Source organism: Odocoileus virginianus, chromosome 26, assembly GCF_023699985.2.
Source record: "Odocoileus virginianus isolate 20LAN1187 ecotype Illinois chromosome 26, Ovbor_1.2, whole genome shotgun sequence".
Lineage (NCBI taxonomy): Eukaryota > Metazoa > Chordata > Mammalia > Artiodactyla > Cervidae > Odocoileus > Odocoileus virginianus.
The window spans coordinates 41,980,636-41,994,601 of NC_069699.1; the positions used below are offsets into that span (position 1 = coordinate 41,980,636).

A 13,966-nucleotide genomic window follows, 5' to 3' on the forward strand; every position below is an offset into this window, starting at 1 on the left:
TAATAATGGTGATGAAGATGGTATTGGTGGTGGTGATAACCAGATGTTAGGAGTTCTTTAAAGTCTGAGAAAGGATATCATATAATCAAAAATCATGAGAAAAGATAAAACTATCACTACCTGGACTGTGAAGAAAGCTGAGCACCGAAAAATTGATGCTTTTGAACTGTGGTGTTGGAGAAGACTCTTGAGAGTCCCTTGGACTGCAAGGAGATCCAACCAGTCCATCCTGAAGGAGATAAGTCCTGGGTGTTCTTTGGAAGGACTGATGCTGAAACTGAAACTCCAATACTTTGGCCACCTCATGCGAAGAGTTGACTCGCTGGAAAAGACCCTAATGCTGGGAGGGATTAGGGGCAGGAGGAGAAGGGGACGACAGAGGATGAGATGGCTGGATGGCATCACCAACTCTATGGGCATGAGTTTGAGTAAACTCCGGGAGTTGGTGATGGACAGGGAGGCCTGGCGTGCTGCAGTTCATGGGGTGGCAAAGAGTCGGACATGACTGAGCGACTGAACTGAACTGAGCTGACCTGACCTAGAGTCCTCCAGTTTCTTATTGGGCACTGCAAGTCACTAGAAGGGCATTTCTTAATAAAATTCTATTATAGATATCAAGTCATAAAAGCCTAGTTCATTGGTGTCATTGTTTTTTTCAGTCCTGGATTTGTCTTTAAAAAAAAAAAGCTAGAAGTAGTACTCTGAGTGATTTGATTTTGTCAGTATCCATTTCCTTCCTAAAACTTGCTCATTTCTCAGCTTCTGTGACTCTGAGCGTTTTGGAGTTCTTCTGTCTCCTTGAGCACTTTTCATCATCTCTCTGCTACCTTTCGTTTCTGTGGTCATTTGGGCCCATGAGTGTGGAACTCAGGGAAGACAATGCAGGAGAACAAAAAGGACCATCAGCAAGGCTGGGAAAGAATCTGAGTGTAGTATCACAGAAGCAGAAAAGAGGGACAATTCTTCCAGGTAGATGAGGAAAGATAGTGTTTCTTATTATAAGGTAAATGATGTGGGTAAGGAAGCCTGAGCAAGACCATTATTGTTGGCACTCAAAGTTCAGTGTCAGCATCTGACACAAAATCACTGGGATGGTGAAAGAAAAAGAACTGAGGAATGCTGAGATGAGGAAATGGAGGCCACAGATGTTGGAGAGGGAGAGGAGGTTGGAGGGTGGAAAGACTTTTTTTAGATAGGAGAGAATCAGACCAATTTGTAGACCAAGAGGAGGGAGCCAGAGGAAGCTGAGTAGGAAGATACAAAAGCAGGAGGATTCAGATATTTGGTCCTGGAGGAAATAGGAGAGGTAGAGGATGAATTCACCTGTCACATAGCCACTGAGCAGTCAGAGAATATCATGAGGCAAAGGAAAGTCTAATCTGTGAAGCTCATGTTGAATCACCTTGACTTTCTCCTAATAGAAAATGAGATCTCTGATGAGAATGAGAGAAGTCTGTAGTCATGAGAAAGTCTGACAAGAACCACTGTCTGAAGTGGGAGAGGAAGTTAGCCAGTGATCAAAAGACTTAGCAAGGAGCATTAGGCTCCTTGAGGGGTAGGCGGTGTGTGTTTCTGAATCTTCCATACTACACTTATCCTGTTTCTACCCGTGGGATATTCTGTGCACCGTGATCACCCTGCAGTCCTATGGATGGCCCTCCCACACCTGCCACAGTGGGCTTCTTTTCCATCTCCCCGCGCCCAGCCTTGCTCATAGATGGCTGCTACATAGAAATGAACCAGTGGACTGCTTTACGCCAAGGTGAGGAACAAGGTATGATGTCTCATTATATCCAGGCATTACTGTGGCAGGTAGTCAAATGGAAGGCACACAGGGTTAGGAGTCAAGGGCTTGGAATGTGGTCCCAGGTCTAGTTGATTAGCCTCTTATTATGTCCTCCTGTAGCAGAGGGTGGCATGCCCATCTTACTTGCCATTCCAATACCAGCATGTTACCAAGTACCTAGCATACAGCAGGTGCTCATAGAATATATTGGACTAGGTTAATGCGAGAAGATGAGAGATCTTCAAACACCTCTTCCTGTGCAAATGTGAGGCACTTTTATTCTGATGTGCATTTTAACAAGCACAATATCAACCCAAAGAATGACTCTCTAATAGCAGAATCTCAGTTACCACTGGTGAGCAGGTGAAAGGAAATACTTTCTTCAGAACTGGGTGGGAGCTTTCAGATTTGCTCACATTTAACTATGTAGATGTCTACATCTATTGGTTTGGCTTACTGATAAATTAGCTCCTATCTTTTCAGTGATCTGACCGAAGGTGGTTTAGTCATTTTTCATTCTTGCTATTAAGCATACCTAATGTATGCTGCTGCTGCTAAGTCACTTCAGTCGTATCCGACTCTGTGCAATCCCCTAGACAGCAGCCCACTAGGCTCCTCCGTCCTTGGGATTCTCCAGGCAAGAATACTGGAGTGGGTTGCCATTTCCTTCTCCATATAATGTATATGTGTGTGTATATATATGTGTGTGTGTGTGTGTGTTCAATTGTGTCTTGACTCTTTGCGACCCCATGGACTGCCCAGCAGACTCTTCTGCCCACGGGGTTCTCCAGTCAAGAATACTGGAGTGGGGTGCCGTTTCCATACGTACTTTGTCATTATAGACAAGAAGCGGAGGTCCCAGCAAGGCAAAGAAAGATGGAAATGGGTTCCAAATAAAGAAGCAGATCCCCCTTCTCACTCTTTCTGTCCCTCCCCCATCCCTCCTAAAATAGATCTTTCTCTACCTTTTCCCATGACTCCACCAGCATGGAGAAATGGATTGTCAGCCAAATCCCAAAAGAATAAAAGAAAAATATCCCTTCAGAAGGAGAGGGCAGAGGGGAGAGATAGGAGCATCAATAAAGGCTGAAAGGATTGGCCTTCAGAGTGTGGAATCCAAGAAGGGTGTTTATTTTCAAAACAAAAGCTTACAGATCAGGTGTTTTTTAACAGATGAGGAAAATGGATTGAGCAAAAGCTTGTGCCTGGGCTTAGAGACATGCCCACAGTGGCCTGAGCCACTGAGTCAGCAGGAACAGCTTTTGTTCTCCTGGCTCTGACGGCAGCCTTTGAGTAAGCCTAGCTCATCAGCCGGCTACCCATAAGCTCCAGGAAGCCTGTGTCTGGCCTGGCCACCCTTCCCATTTTGCTGGGTCACTTAGAATCCTGACTTCCTGCCTTGCCCACATGTTGAAACAGCCCAAGGAAGCCTCACCAGCCATTCCTTGGCAGACAGCCTGACGTGATTGGAGATCTGTCCCTCACAAAACCCGCTTTTGGCTGGCATTTTTTTGGGCACTGCTCTTTTTCACAAAGGTTTCTTCCAAGAAAGCCTTGAGACAGGAAAGTCAAATTTTCTTTAGAAGCTATGTGTCAGGCCATTAAACAAACATAACTGGATTGAAAATCTGCCTCAGCCCTTGATATGCTGTGTGACCGTATGCAACCAGGATAGTTGTCTGAGCCTCAGTTTCCTCCTTACTAAATGGGGTACATCATCCAACCTGCATCAGAAGGCATGATGAGGATAACAGAGGTGAGGTGCTTGACAGAGGGTCTGGCAAAGAGAAGGAAGGCAGTGAGCCTGGTGGGGGAGCCCTTCTGGACCCGCTGGAAACTTGCACTTGTTTACCTTGTTGTGGATGTTTGGTTTGGGCCTCAGTCAGCTGCTCCTTCCATCAGAACCACACATGCTTATGTTTTGCGTTCTCATTCTCTTTGTAAATAGCTCCTGGCCTGCACGAGTAACAGCGTGTTCCAGGCCCCTGTCTGCATCTGGAAAACAAAGGGTGCCAGCTGGGTTTTGATTCCTGTGAACCTGCTTGGAGGTTCAGATCTGAGAACTCTCCACTGGGCTTTCTGCACAGAGACCTCCCCTCGCTGTTACAGTGCTGGGTCTCCTGGAGGTGGAACTGTGAGGTCGTGCCCTGCACAGTGTAACCCGAAGTAAGAGAAGAGAGGGAAACAAAGATGAAAAGACACTTCTCAGTATTTCCTACCTGCCCAGTTAAACAGGGCGTGAGCTTTAAAAAAAAAAAGCCAAAACCACAAGTGAGAATCAGCTACAATTCTACCCCCTAACCCTAACCCTAACCCTAACCTTGAAATTACACAGAGCTACGGCAGGAAGTCAGTGTCTCGCACCCCCTTCTTTTGTCTCCCTCGGTTGGCAGTTTGGTGTTTGTCCTTCCCATTTCCCCCCCTGAGTTTTCACCACATATCCCTATTTGCATGTGTGCATACATACCTATGTAATTTCTACAGAATTGTGGCCTGCAGTTTGCATTTCTGGATTATTGTGGTTCACTTGCTACCATGTCAAGTTCATTCCTTCAGATCTGTGTGTATAGATTTACCTCCTAAGTTTAATGCAGCATATTGTTCCAGACCACAGGAAAAACATACGTATTCATTATACCCTTTTGATGGGTAATAGATTGCTTCCAGTTTTTTGTTTTGTTTTGTTTTTTCGACAGTACCAAGAAGCCTGCATCAAACACACCTTTCTGTTTGGCTGTATATTCTGGTGCTTTTATTTCTGTGGAGTCAGCTCCTAAAAGTATGACTTCTCAGTCAGGGGATGTGCTCCCTTTATGTTTTTTCATTTTTATTTTATTTTTACTTGTGGGATTACTACTTTACAATATTGTGATCTCTCTTTACATTTTAATAAAGACTTCCAAATTGGTCTCCACAATGTTTGAAAGCACCATAGGGTGCATAAGGATGGGAGGGTGCCCATTTCCCCATAATCTTAATAGCTTTGGACAGTATCTGTCGGGTTTTTTACCCCAGTTTTTTGTATGCACACATGCAAATAGGGGTCTGTGGTATAAACTCAGGAGGAAAAAAGTGGGAAGGACAAACACCAAACTGTCAGATAGCATCTATGGGTGTGATCCAACTGCCAAAAGAAGAGGGTGCAAGACACTGACTTCCTGCTTTATCTCTATGTAACTTTAAGGGGTAGAATTTTGTAGCTGATGAGTGGAAAATCACCTCACTGTTTTAATTTTTATCTCCCTTACATTTAACTTATTTTCATTTGTCCTTTGGCCAGTTTTATTCTAAGAATTACCCATTTGTATCTGTGGCCCATTTTTTTTAGTGAAATTGTGCTTTAAAAAAAATAGTATCCTATTTTTATAATGATTCACACTCAAAACCCAATAAAATGATTTTTTTTTTAAAAAAAAAAAGGTCCTAGGAAAATGCATGACTTCCCAAAGCTGTTGGGAGGACAAGGATTTCACAGACCGGAGATGGGCACGCAATCCTTCAGCAAGTCATGCAGCTCACGGCATTCTCTCTCACATGTATCATTGTTCCCATATGCTGCTCAGTGCAGCCCTGGGAGGTGGGCTGAGCTCCGGATGACCTCCTGGTTGTCAGACCTTCAACTTGCCCGTGACTGATGAGGCTTGCCTCTTGGGCTTGACCTGAGGATTCCGAATCCTCTGCTTGCCCATCTCCTGCTGGGACTGCTGACTGTTGCCCTCCCATGCCTCTCCTCCCAAATCCCTCAACCAGGAGTTTTGTATGCTTCTTGGAGTCCTGGGAACTCATTTACAACTTGTGTTAAGAATTCAGTGCCATTTGAAAGACTCCTCATAGATCTCTTGAGTGATGGCAGTTTTTCCCCTTACTAATAAAATAGCAGTTGCTGTTTACTGAGCACATACCATCTGCAAGGCCAGTGCTTATGGCTGGACAAGTTGTCCATGGCACAACTCCAGGGGGCACCATTCATTGCATAGTCATTGTAGATGTGTAGAATTATTTCTGCCAGATGGCCATCAAGTATCTTAAAGAAGGAGGCCTTTTTTTTGGGGGGGGGGGTGGATTCAGAAAGAAGCACTGTAATTGAGAGTAGCAGAGTTGACCATGTCCCAGACACTGTGCTGTGTGCTCTGAATGCATCATTTTCAGTAAGTTGTTGGGGTTGGTGGTATTACTTCCCTCTGTAAAGCTGAGGAAACTGAGTCACAGAGAGGTTAAATTGCATGCTCAAGTCACATGGCTATTAATAATAAGTGAATTCAGACTCAGGTCTAGCTGACCCCAAAACCTGTGCTTAACTCTTGCCCTGTTTTTCCTCTATATGGGGCTCTGGTTGAGTCCTCCACAATGCCCCAAACCATGGCTGTGGTACAAGCCCTGGGTTCAGCTGGCCTTCCGCCACTGGGGAAGGGCTGTGTGGCCAGTGAGCAGCACATCTGCAGCCAGGGTGGACTCGAAACTACCCAAGGGGCCTTCATGATCTGCAGCGCCTTTCTGTGAACAACAAAAACCTCAGAGCACAGCGCCTGCCCCACAGTGATCTCACTAAGAGATCAGCATCCCCGCTTCCCACTTGCAAAGGAGGAGCCACTTTTCTGACGTACACTTCTCCCAAGTCAGAAGTCCCTGGTCTCTGTCCCAGAGTCAGTTTTCGTTGACCACACTCAGAGTGTGGGTAACATGAATGCAGAGGTGCTAAGAGTGAGAGCCAACATTTCCCATCTTCTGACTCTGGTGCTGATGGATGGGGACCGGGTGAAAGGGTTTTTCTGGAATTGATTCATCAGGCCAAGGGGATTTCCCTCTAGCTCTCTGCTTTCACTTCTGAGGTTCATGTGTCTTTTTAACATTCCGTCAGCTTACTGGGGCCTAAGTTGAAAGTTGTCTTTAAGATCCATTTGTCCTGATTCAATTGCTGAGACTTTATGATGTTGTTCCTTTTCTTGGAAAAATGCTCCAAATGGTTTGCGTGACTGATGCACTCCATGGCGCCCTGATTGATGGTGGGGAGGCTCTGACTGGAGGGCTGTTCCTGGAAGGAGGGCCTGGGGTCTGTGAGCACTGTTACAGCTGGGCTCGGGGAGCTGAGATGCTTGCTCTTGATGCCACCCAGCTCGGAGCCTTCCATGGTCCTTTGGGAAAACCATTAAGGAAACAACTTTGACATTTGCGCCAGCCTCAGATGGGGAGTGAGGAGTTAGGAGCACTGGGTTCAGATTAGGGGTGCACAGCAGTGTTTCAGTCACTTGGGTAACTTTCTTGTCGCTGTGGCTTCAAATCATGGGCCTGGTCAATGAAAAAGGGTCTTTTTGCAATTTTGAAGGCAGTGATACTTAAGTTTTTAAGAGCTCTGGAGCCAGACACAGCTGGTGGCTCTGACCAGCCCACTACTCGCTGTTAGCTTGGCCATGTGTCAGTGACTTGTCCAGGCCTCTGATGGCTGTCTGTAAAAGGTGATTGATAAAATCTATTTTACAAGGTCATTGTTAGGATTACACAGGATGATTAGTGGGATAATATGTTTGAATAGCTTAGTCCAAGGCCTGGCACATAGAAACCACTGAATGATATTATCGCCAGCCCAGCAGACAAGGTGAATAGTACTTTACAGCAAAAGTGGATGGCCCTGACTCTGCTGGTATGGATTTTTGTAACTGCTGTGGACTGCAACTCAGCAACATCCAGTCAAGTTTAAGTTAGACAGTTAGTAAAGATTCGACATAGGAATTGGACCCCTAGGGAAATACTTGAATCAGTGTACATGAAGACATGTGTAACTAACATCACTGAAACTTTCTAATAGCAAAAAATTGGATGCAATACAAATATTTAGCAATAGAAGTTTAGGAGTATTTATGAGGTAGGCTACATCACAGCATTGAAATGCTCCTGAGTCAACTATATTAAGATAGGTAAATCGCAAAAACATCATTTTAAATGAAAGAAGCCAGTTTAATAGTGATAAATGCATATGAAAATATTTGCTTAAAATTTTTAAACTTGAAGATATGTACATTTGTTAATGAATGCATACATAGAATACAACAGTATTAAATATATAGCAAACATACATGGAAATAGTACCAACTTCAGTTTAGTGTTTACTTTGGAAATAGGGAAGGGAAGAAAATCTAGGATGGGGGACTTAAATTATATCTGTACTTTTTGTTCCTCAAAAAAAAAAAAAAGATTTGAAAAAAATATGGCAAAATGTTAAGATTTATTAATTCCACCAGATGGTGGGTATATAAGTGCTTAAAATATTATTTTCAATTTTATTTGGCGTATTTGAAATATTTCATTATATAATTTTTAATAAATAAAATTAAATTGCCTGCAGAAGGAAGGCATAAAAGGATAAAAATACTCCTTTCAAAGAGTTAGTATCATTTTTTTCTATGGTACAAGGCTGGAAGGTTAAGGAATTTTAAGTTATATCACAAATGTGGAAAAGGTTAGAGCAGTAAGAGATTTAAAAAGAATTAAAAATTTGGCTAAAAAATATACAGTCTTGTTTTTTTAAGTACAATTAGAAACTACAGTTCTTTTTAAATGCCCTTTTCCTTAAGTTGATTATGGCTAAATGGGTCCCCAGCTAGGGCACCAACTCCGACTGTATTTCTGTGTCTGTAAATGCTGAATGGAGAAATCTCCCCGTAAGATGCTTTTAGTAATAACTGCAATTTTTTTTGCTGTGGTGGCCAAATGTGGTGCTGTAAAGTTACACTTCGATCATAAACTCTTTCCCCAGGGTAACACAGGATCTGTGAATAGCATATCTCTAAGCATCATGACCAGAATCCACATTTGTGCTGGCCAAGGAAGGTTTGGAATTAACATTGAAAATGGAAAAAAAAAAAAAAAAAGACCCACAATCAAGGGCTACTCCACATGTCTTCCCAGGTCCTCTTGCATTCAAGTGCCAGCGTCCTCCTTTTCCATCTGAAGAGGGCTTGTAGGGTCTGTTTACCCCTCCACGAGCAGGTTGTTCTCTTTTGGAGTATGAACCCATCCACCCAACCCACGCTCTTTTGGGAAATATCCGCCTCCTGCTTGACCTCACCCTGGTCCTTCCCCTACCTCACATAATCACTCTTCGTCCTCTGGTCTGGGGTCCCCTTGGCCATGCCAGTGCTCTGGACACCAGCCTGCAGCCAGGGCTTCTGTGTGACCAAGGACACAGCCCAGGGCTCCCAGACTCGCTTCCTGGAAGCCCTGCTCACAAACACCGCCCTTTCTAAAACTCCCACTTGCCTCCCTCCCACATCTTCAGGCTGAGAGGAAAAAGGTTTTCTTTTTCTTGTTTTCAGCCTGGTTTTTGGTTTTTGTTCTGTGGTTCTGCTCTGCCTCGCTTAGCTTATCAGCATCAAAGCTGAAACCAGCTGTGTGTGTTTGTGAGTCTTTCATTTCCACGAAACCTGCGGACTGTGCTGGGTTACTCTGTTCTCAATCATCAAGAAGGTGATTCACACAGCCACGAAGGAAGGACTGGGGTCAAAAAAACCTCAAACCCACAGACGTCCCTCAGTAGCCCTACCCTTGACCTGGATGACTAGAAGTAACGATTAAACATACTGATACAATCTGGAGTTTTATTATCTTCCAGACTGAAGTCCCCCAGAGAGCTCTCTCTGACAAGAGAATTCAAGTAGAAATCTTGCTTATTATTTTTCATCAGTACCCTGTGACAAAGATCATATCTTTATTTTCTGAGATCATATTTCTAAAAGCCTAGAACCACAGCAGTTGCAGAGAGGAAGGGGGGAATGTAGGGAATTTTCTTCATATCTTGATTACTGGGCTCTTTGTTGGATTATTATGGGCTTGGCAGCCACCTGAGGTCACAATTATCAAGCTGCTTCTTGAAGGAACATCTTAGCTGAGTGGAGCCCCAGCTTAGCTGTTTAGATGGCTACTTGATGCTCAAGGACAATTATTGGTGCAGAGACCCTGAGCCCTGACACAGGAGAAAAGAGAAACAGGAAGAAGGTCCCTTTTAGAAATTTAGTCTTGAGGCTGTTACCCTATCCTGCTAAGTGCTGCCCAATTGACAGCACAGTCAGCAATAGAGACCTTTCTTGGGGCTGTTTATCTTAGAACAACCTAGAAAATCCGGACTGAATAGATGGTGCCACTTGAGTTTTACGGTAAACAGAGGAACTCAAAGAACCAAATCTCAGGGACCAGAGAGGCAGCAGAAGCCAACTCGGAAGAGCCCAGTTCCTGCCTGAGCTCCTCCCCACCAAATGGACTGACACACATCAGGCTCCTGAAACAGCAAAGACAAGACCGTATTTGGATTTGTAACTCCCCGGACATTTGCAGGCAAGTCTGGTTCTCGTTGTCCATTGACTCCGCGATAAAATCAGAGCCTCTGCTCAGCTTGAGACAAGCCATTCGTTTGGACACCTCCCTCTTTGGACAGAAATGCCCGAGTGCTACATGTGTGATTCCAATTTGCTAGTGGGGCTCCCCTGTCAATCTTCCCAACTCAGTGAGGAACCACTGCTCTCTGTCTTACGTTATTCTTCCCACACACATCCTTCTGTCCCCACCCCACTTTAGGGGTCTCTTGAGAAAGGCAGCCTTCACAGGAAGATGTGAACCACGGCTGCTTCCACCCACCAGAACAGGATGGCACTGCTGTGAAGAGGAACTGTAAATAGCCCGTTCAAAGGACAAGCCAAGTGAGAGAATCTGGGGCCTATACAAAGTCTACCCTATGCCTTGGGGTCTCAGCATTATATGGAGTGAGTGAGAGGGTAAGAGAAAGTGTGGTTTTAACATCTTATGTAACTGAGGGGAATTGAGTCTTTGCTGTGAGTCTCACCAAGACAGGGGCAGAGCCAGGCACTGAGCCCAGAATACCTGGCATGAATGAACAGTAATAGTAGGTATGTTTAGTGCACATTAATAGAAAGCAGGCAGAACTCAGAGGACCTTATGCCCATTGATTCATTAAGTCCTCATCAAAACTCCAGGAAGTGGATGCTATTCTTGATGCCATTTTGCAGATGGGGAAGCTGAGTGTATAAGAGATTCAGTACCTTATCCCAGGTGATGTACAACTAGGAAGTAGCAGGCCCAATCTTCAGATCCAGGTCTTCTGGCTCCAGAGTGAGCTGGTAACCAGCAGGCTACTCTAGGGTCTCTGAGAACACAGTAGGGTAGTACACTACTACTGCTACTGCTACTAATAGTAATAACAATAGCTGTCTTCTGAGCACTTCCTCTGTGGCAAGCACTGTTACAGAAGCACTTGGCCTTCATTATCTCCTTTGATCCTTACAATCACTCTGAGATATTGCTTATTGTTCTTTTATATGTAAGGGAACTAAGACTTGGGAGGTTGAGTGAGTTATTCAGAGTCATATGCGCGAGAGGGGTAGGAATCAAAATTTTAGCCCAGGATGTCTTAAGAGTTTGGACTGTTAACCCCTGTGCCTGTGTTGGGGTGTAGTTGGACTTGCTGGAAAGACTCTTCTAGACCCTCTGCTGCCCCTTGAAGGTGACAATGACAAGAGCAACTTAAAGAACCCCTGGATACCTAGGAGAGCTGGGACTTTCCCATCACACACTTGGCTGGTCCATCACCTGTGCTGAGTAGGTCCCCCAGCTTCCACTAGCCCCTCGTGTCTGACACCACTGTCGATCTGAGCATAGCTCCTGACATAGAATTGTACTTTGTATGTTACTAGGGAAGCTGATATTGCCCAGCACATCCTTGCCTTCTTTCCTGGATGAATGGAATGAGTGCTTTTGCATTGGAAACTAGCCAACAGCTAACAGATTCCTGACTTCACATGTATTTTTTCTAGATTCGTATTTGCTAATGCAAAGGGACTAAGGACATCTTTTGAGGAGTAAGAACGTGACGGTTTGCTCTGACTCTGGAGACTTCTGGCTAATGTTGAGTAAACCACCCAAGTCCTCTCTCTTTGACTTAGCTATAGGAATGGCTGTCTCATTACATCTGGTCTACAGAGCATATCAACAACTATGAGAATAGTATAATAACACTAGACAGTAAAGACTCTGCCTGCAGTGCGGGAGACCTGGGTTCGATCCCTGGGTTGGGAAGATCCCCTGGAGGAGGGCATGGCAACCCACTCCAGTATTGTTGCCTGGAAAATCCCCATGGACAGAGGAGCCTGGCAGGCTACCTTCCATGCGGTCGCAAAAGGGTTGGACACACTGAGTAACTAAGCCCAGAACAGCACAATAATTAGTACTTACTAAGTGCAGTCTTTGTGTTAAGCAGTTGATATTTTTGCAGTAAACCTTTTTTAGTCTCATTTTGCCAAATGAGAAAACTGAAGCCCCACAAAGTAATTTGGCAAATACTGAGTCATCATTCAAACTCAGGGTTTTGCCTTTGAAGTTCCACACTCTTGATTATCATGAGTTGATCAGGTGCAAGAAACTGAGGCTTGGAGACATTAGATGGCTTGCCAAGGGCCCTCAGATGGTTTGTGGTTGTTTTTGTTGTTTAGTCGCTAAGTTGTGGCCCACTCTATGCAACCCCATGGACTGTAGTCTGCCAGGCTCTCCTCTGTCCATGGGATTTCCTAGGCAAGAATATTGGAGTGGGTTGCCATTTCCTTCTCTAGGGGATCTTCCTGACCTTGGGTTAGAACCCACATCTCCTTCTCATCAAGTGGTTTATTTACCACTGAGCTACCAGGGAAGCCCTGGTAATGAAGTCTAAATTTGAACTCAGACTACCTATGTCATCCTGTCAATTTTAACAAAGACTCTCAAGATCAGGCTCAACATTGCTAGGACAGTGGGAAGGCTGCTTCAGGCAGGGGAAGGCTCAGCATGAAGCCCTAAAGAGGTCTATGAAGTGCGATGTGAGACAGAGGCAGAAGGTAGTTTTGTTGTTCAGTTGCTCAGTCATGTCTCTTTGCAACCCCGAGGACTGCAGCACACCGGCTTCCCTGTCCTTTACCATCTCCCAGAACTTGCTCAAATCATGTCCATTGACTCATTCAAAGAGGTAATCAATCCACTGTGCAAAAATTCAGCCCTTGAGGTAGGACAAAAATTTTTTAAAAAGAAGATTCTCCCTGACAACATTGATAGACAACTTCTGGATATAACTACAGAATCCATGAGAACAGGAAAGTTAGGTCATAATAGACCACTTCATGGATCCTGGCCACCAGTGGGGAGTAGAGCAGGGTTGGTGTCCAGAAGAACATACCTCTTTGCTAAGAGTGATTGATCAGTTCACCTGTCTGTCCATTCATCTAGAAGTACCTGTTGGATACCTGCCAGATCCAGGGTCCTGTGGCAAGGGAGCAGACCCCTCTTCCTGTCCTCGCAGGGCTTCCATTCTAGCAGGGGAAGCTTCTGTGAAGCTAGAACTCTCCGTCATCTCTGAGACAAGATAGGAAACATTAAGGATACTAAAGGTGTTCATAGCCTAGTCTGTCCACCAGGAGTTGCCTCCTATAAGAGATATCATTTTACTGAGACCCGAATGCTCTGTGAGAGGTAGCTATGTGAAAAGTGGGGGAGAGGGTTCTAAACAGAAGGAATAGCATGAGTGAATGAGAGCCTGTGTCTAATTGGAGGACTTGACAGTGCTCAGACCAGTTAGATTTTAGGAAGTCAACCGTTCTTTGTTTTGGAGGAGGTCATGAAAATTTCTGAGAGGCTGTGGACCCTTTTCCCAGGAAAAAGCACAAAGCACCTACACAACTCATATATCATTTTAGAAGGTCCACAAGTACCTTCTGAAGCCTACCCCTGAAGTGGGGTTGGAAGGACCACTGGTCAGGAGCCCTGTTGTCTTCACTCTCACCTGACTCCCACTTAAAAATTGTACTGGCCATACTTTCCTGCACATGTAGAGACTTCTTACACATCTAAAGTTCCTTCCTCTGGGTAAGTTCCCTGGGTTAATCAGCCATCAGTGTAATTACTGTTTGAAAGAAGTTATAGTCTATAAACTCACCTTGATGGATGACCCTGGACATCTCACCTTTCCTCCCCATGGCAGGACTAAATAATATTACTGCAGGTCTATTTTTAGACATGCCATTTTCTTCCTCACCAAATTTCCTTTTTAAAGGAAGTGGCAGTAGGAGACCCGGGGCTTAAGTATTTGAAAAGGAAAAGATTGGCAGTACTGTTGTTACCGTTGTTATTCCTTAGAGGGTGGATAGAAGTCAC

General features: G+C 44.6%; 1 protein-coding gene across 13 annotated transcripts in view; it reads left to right on the forward strand.

Moving 5' to 3' along the window:
- ERC2 (ELKS/RAB6-interacting/CAST family member 2) overlaps positions 1-13,966 on the forward strand; it is a 971,398-nt gene that overhangs the window by 874,996 nt on the left and 82,436 nt on the right. The window lies entirely within an intron of this gene.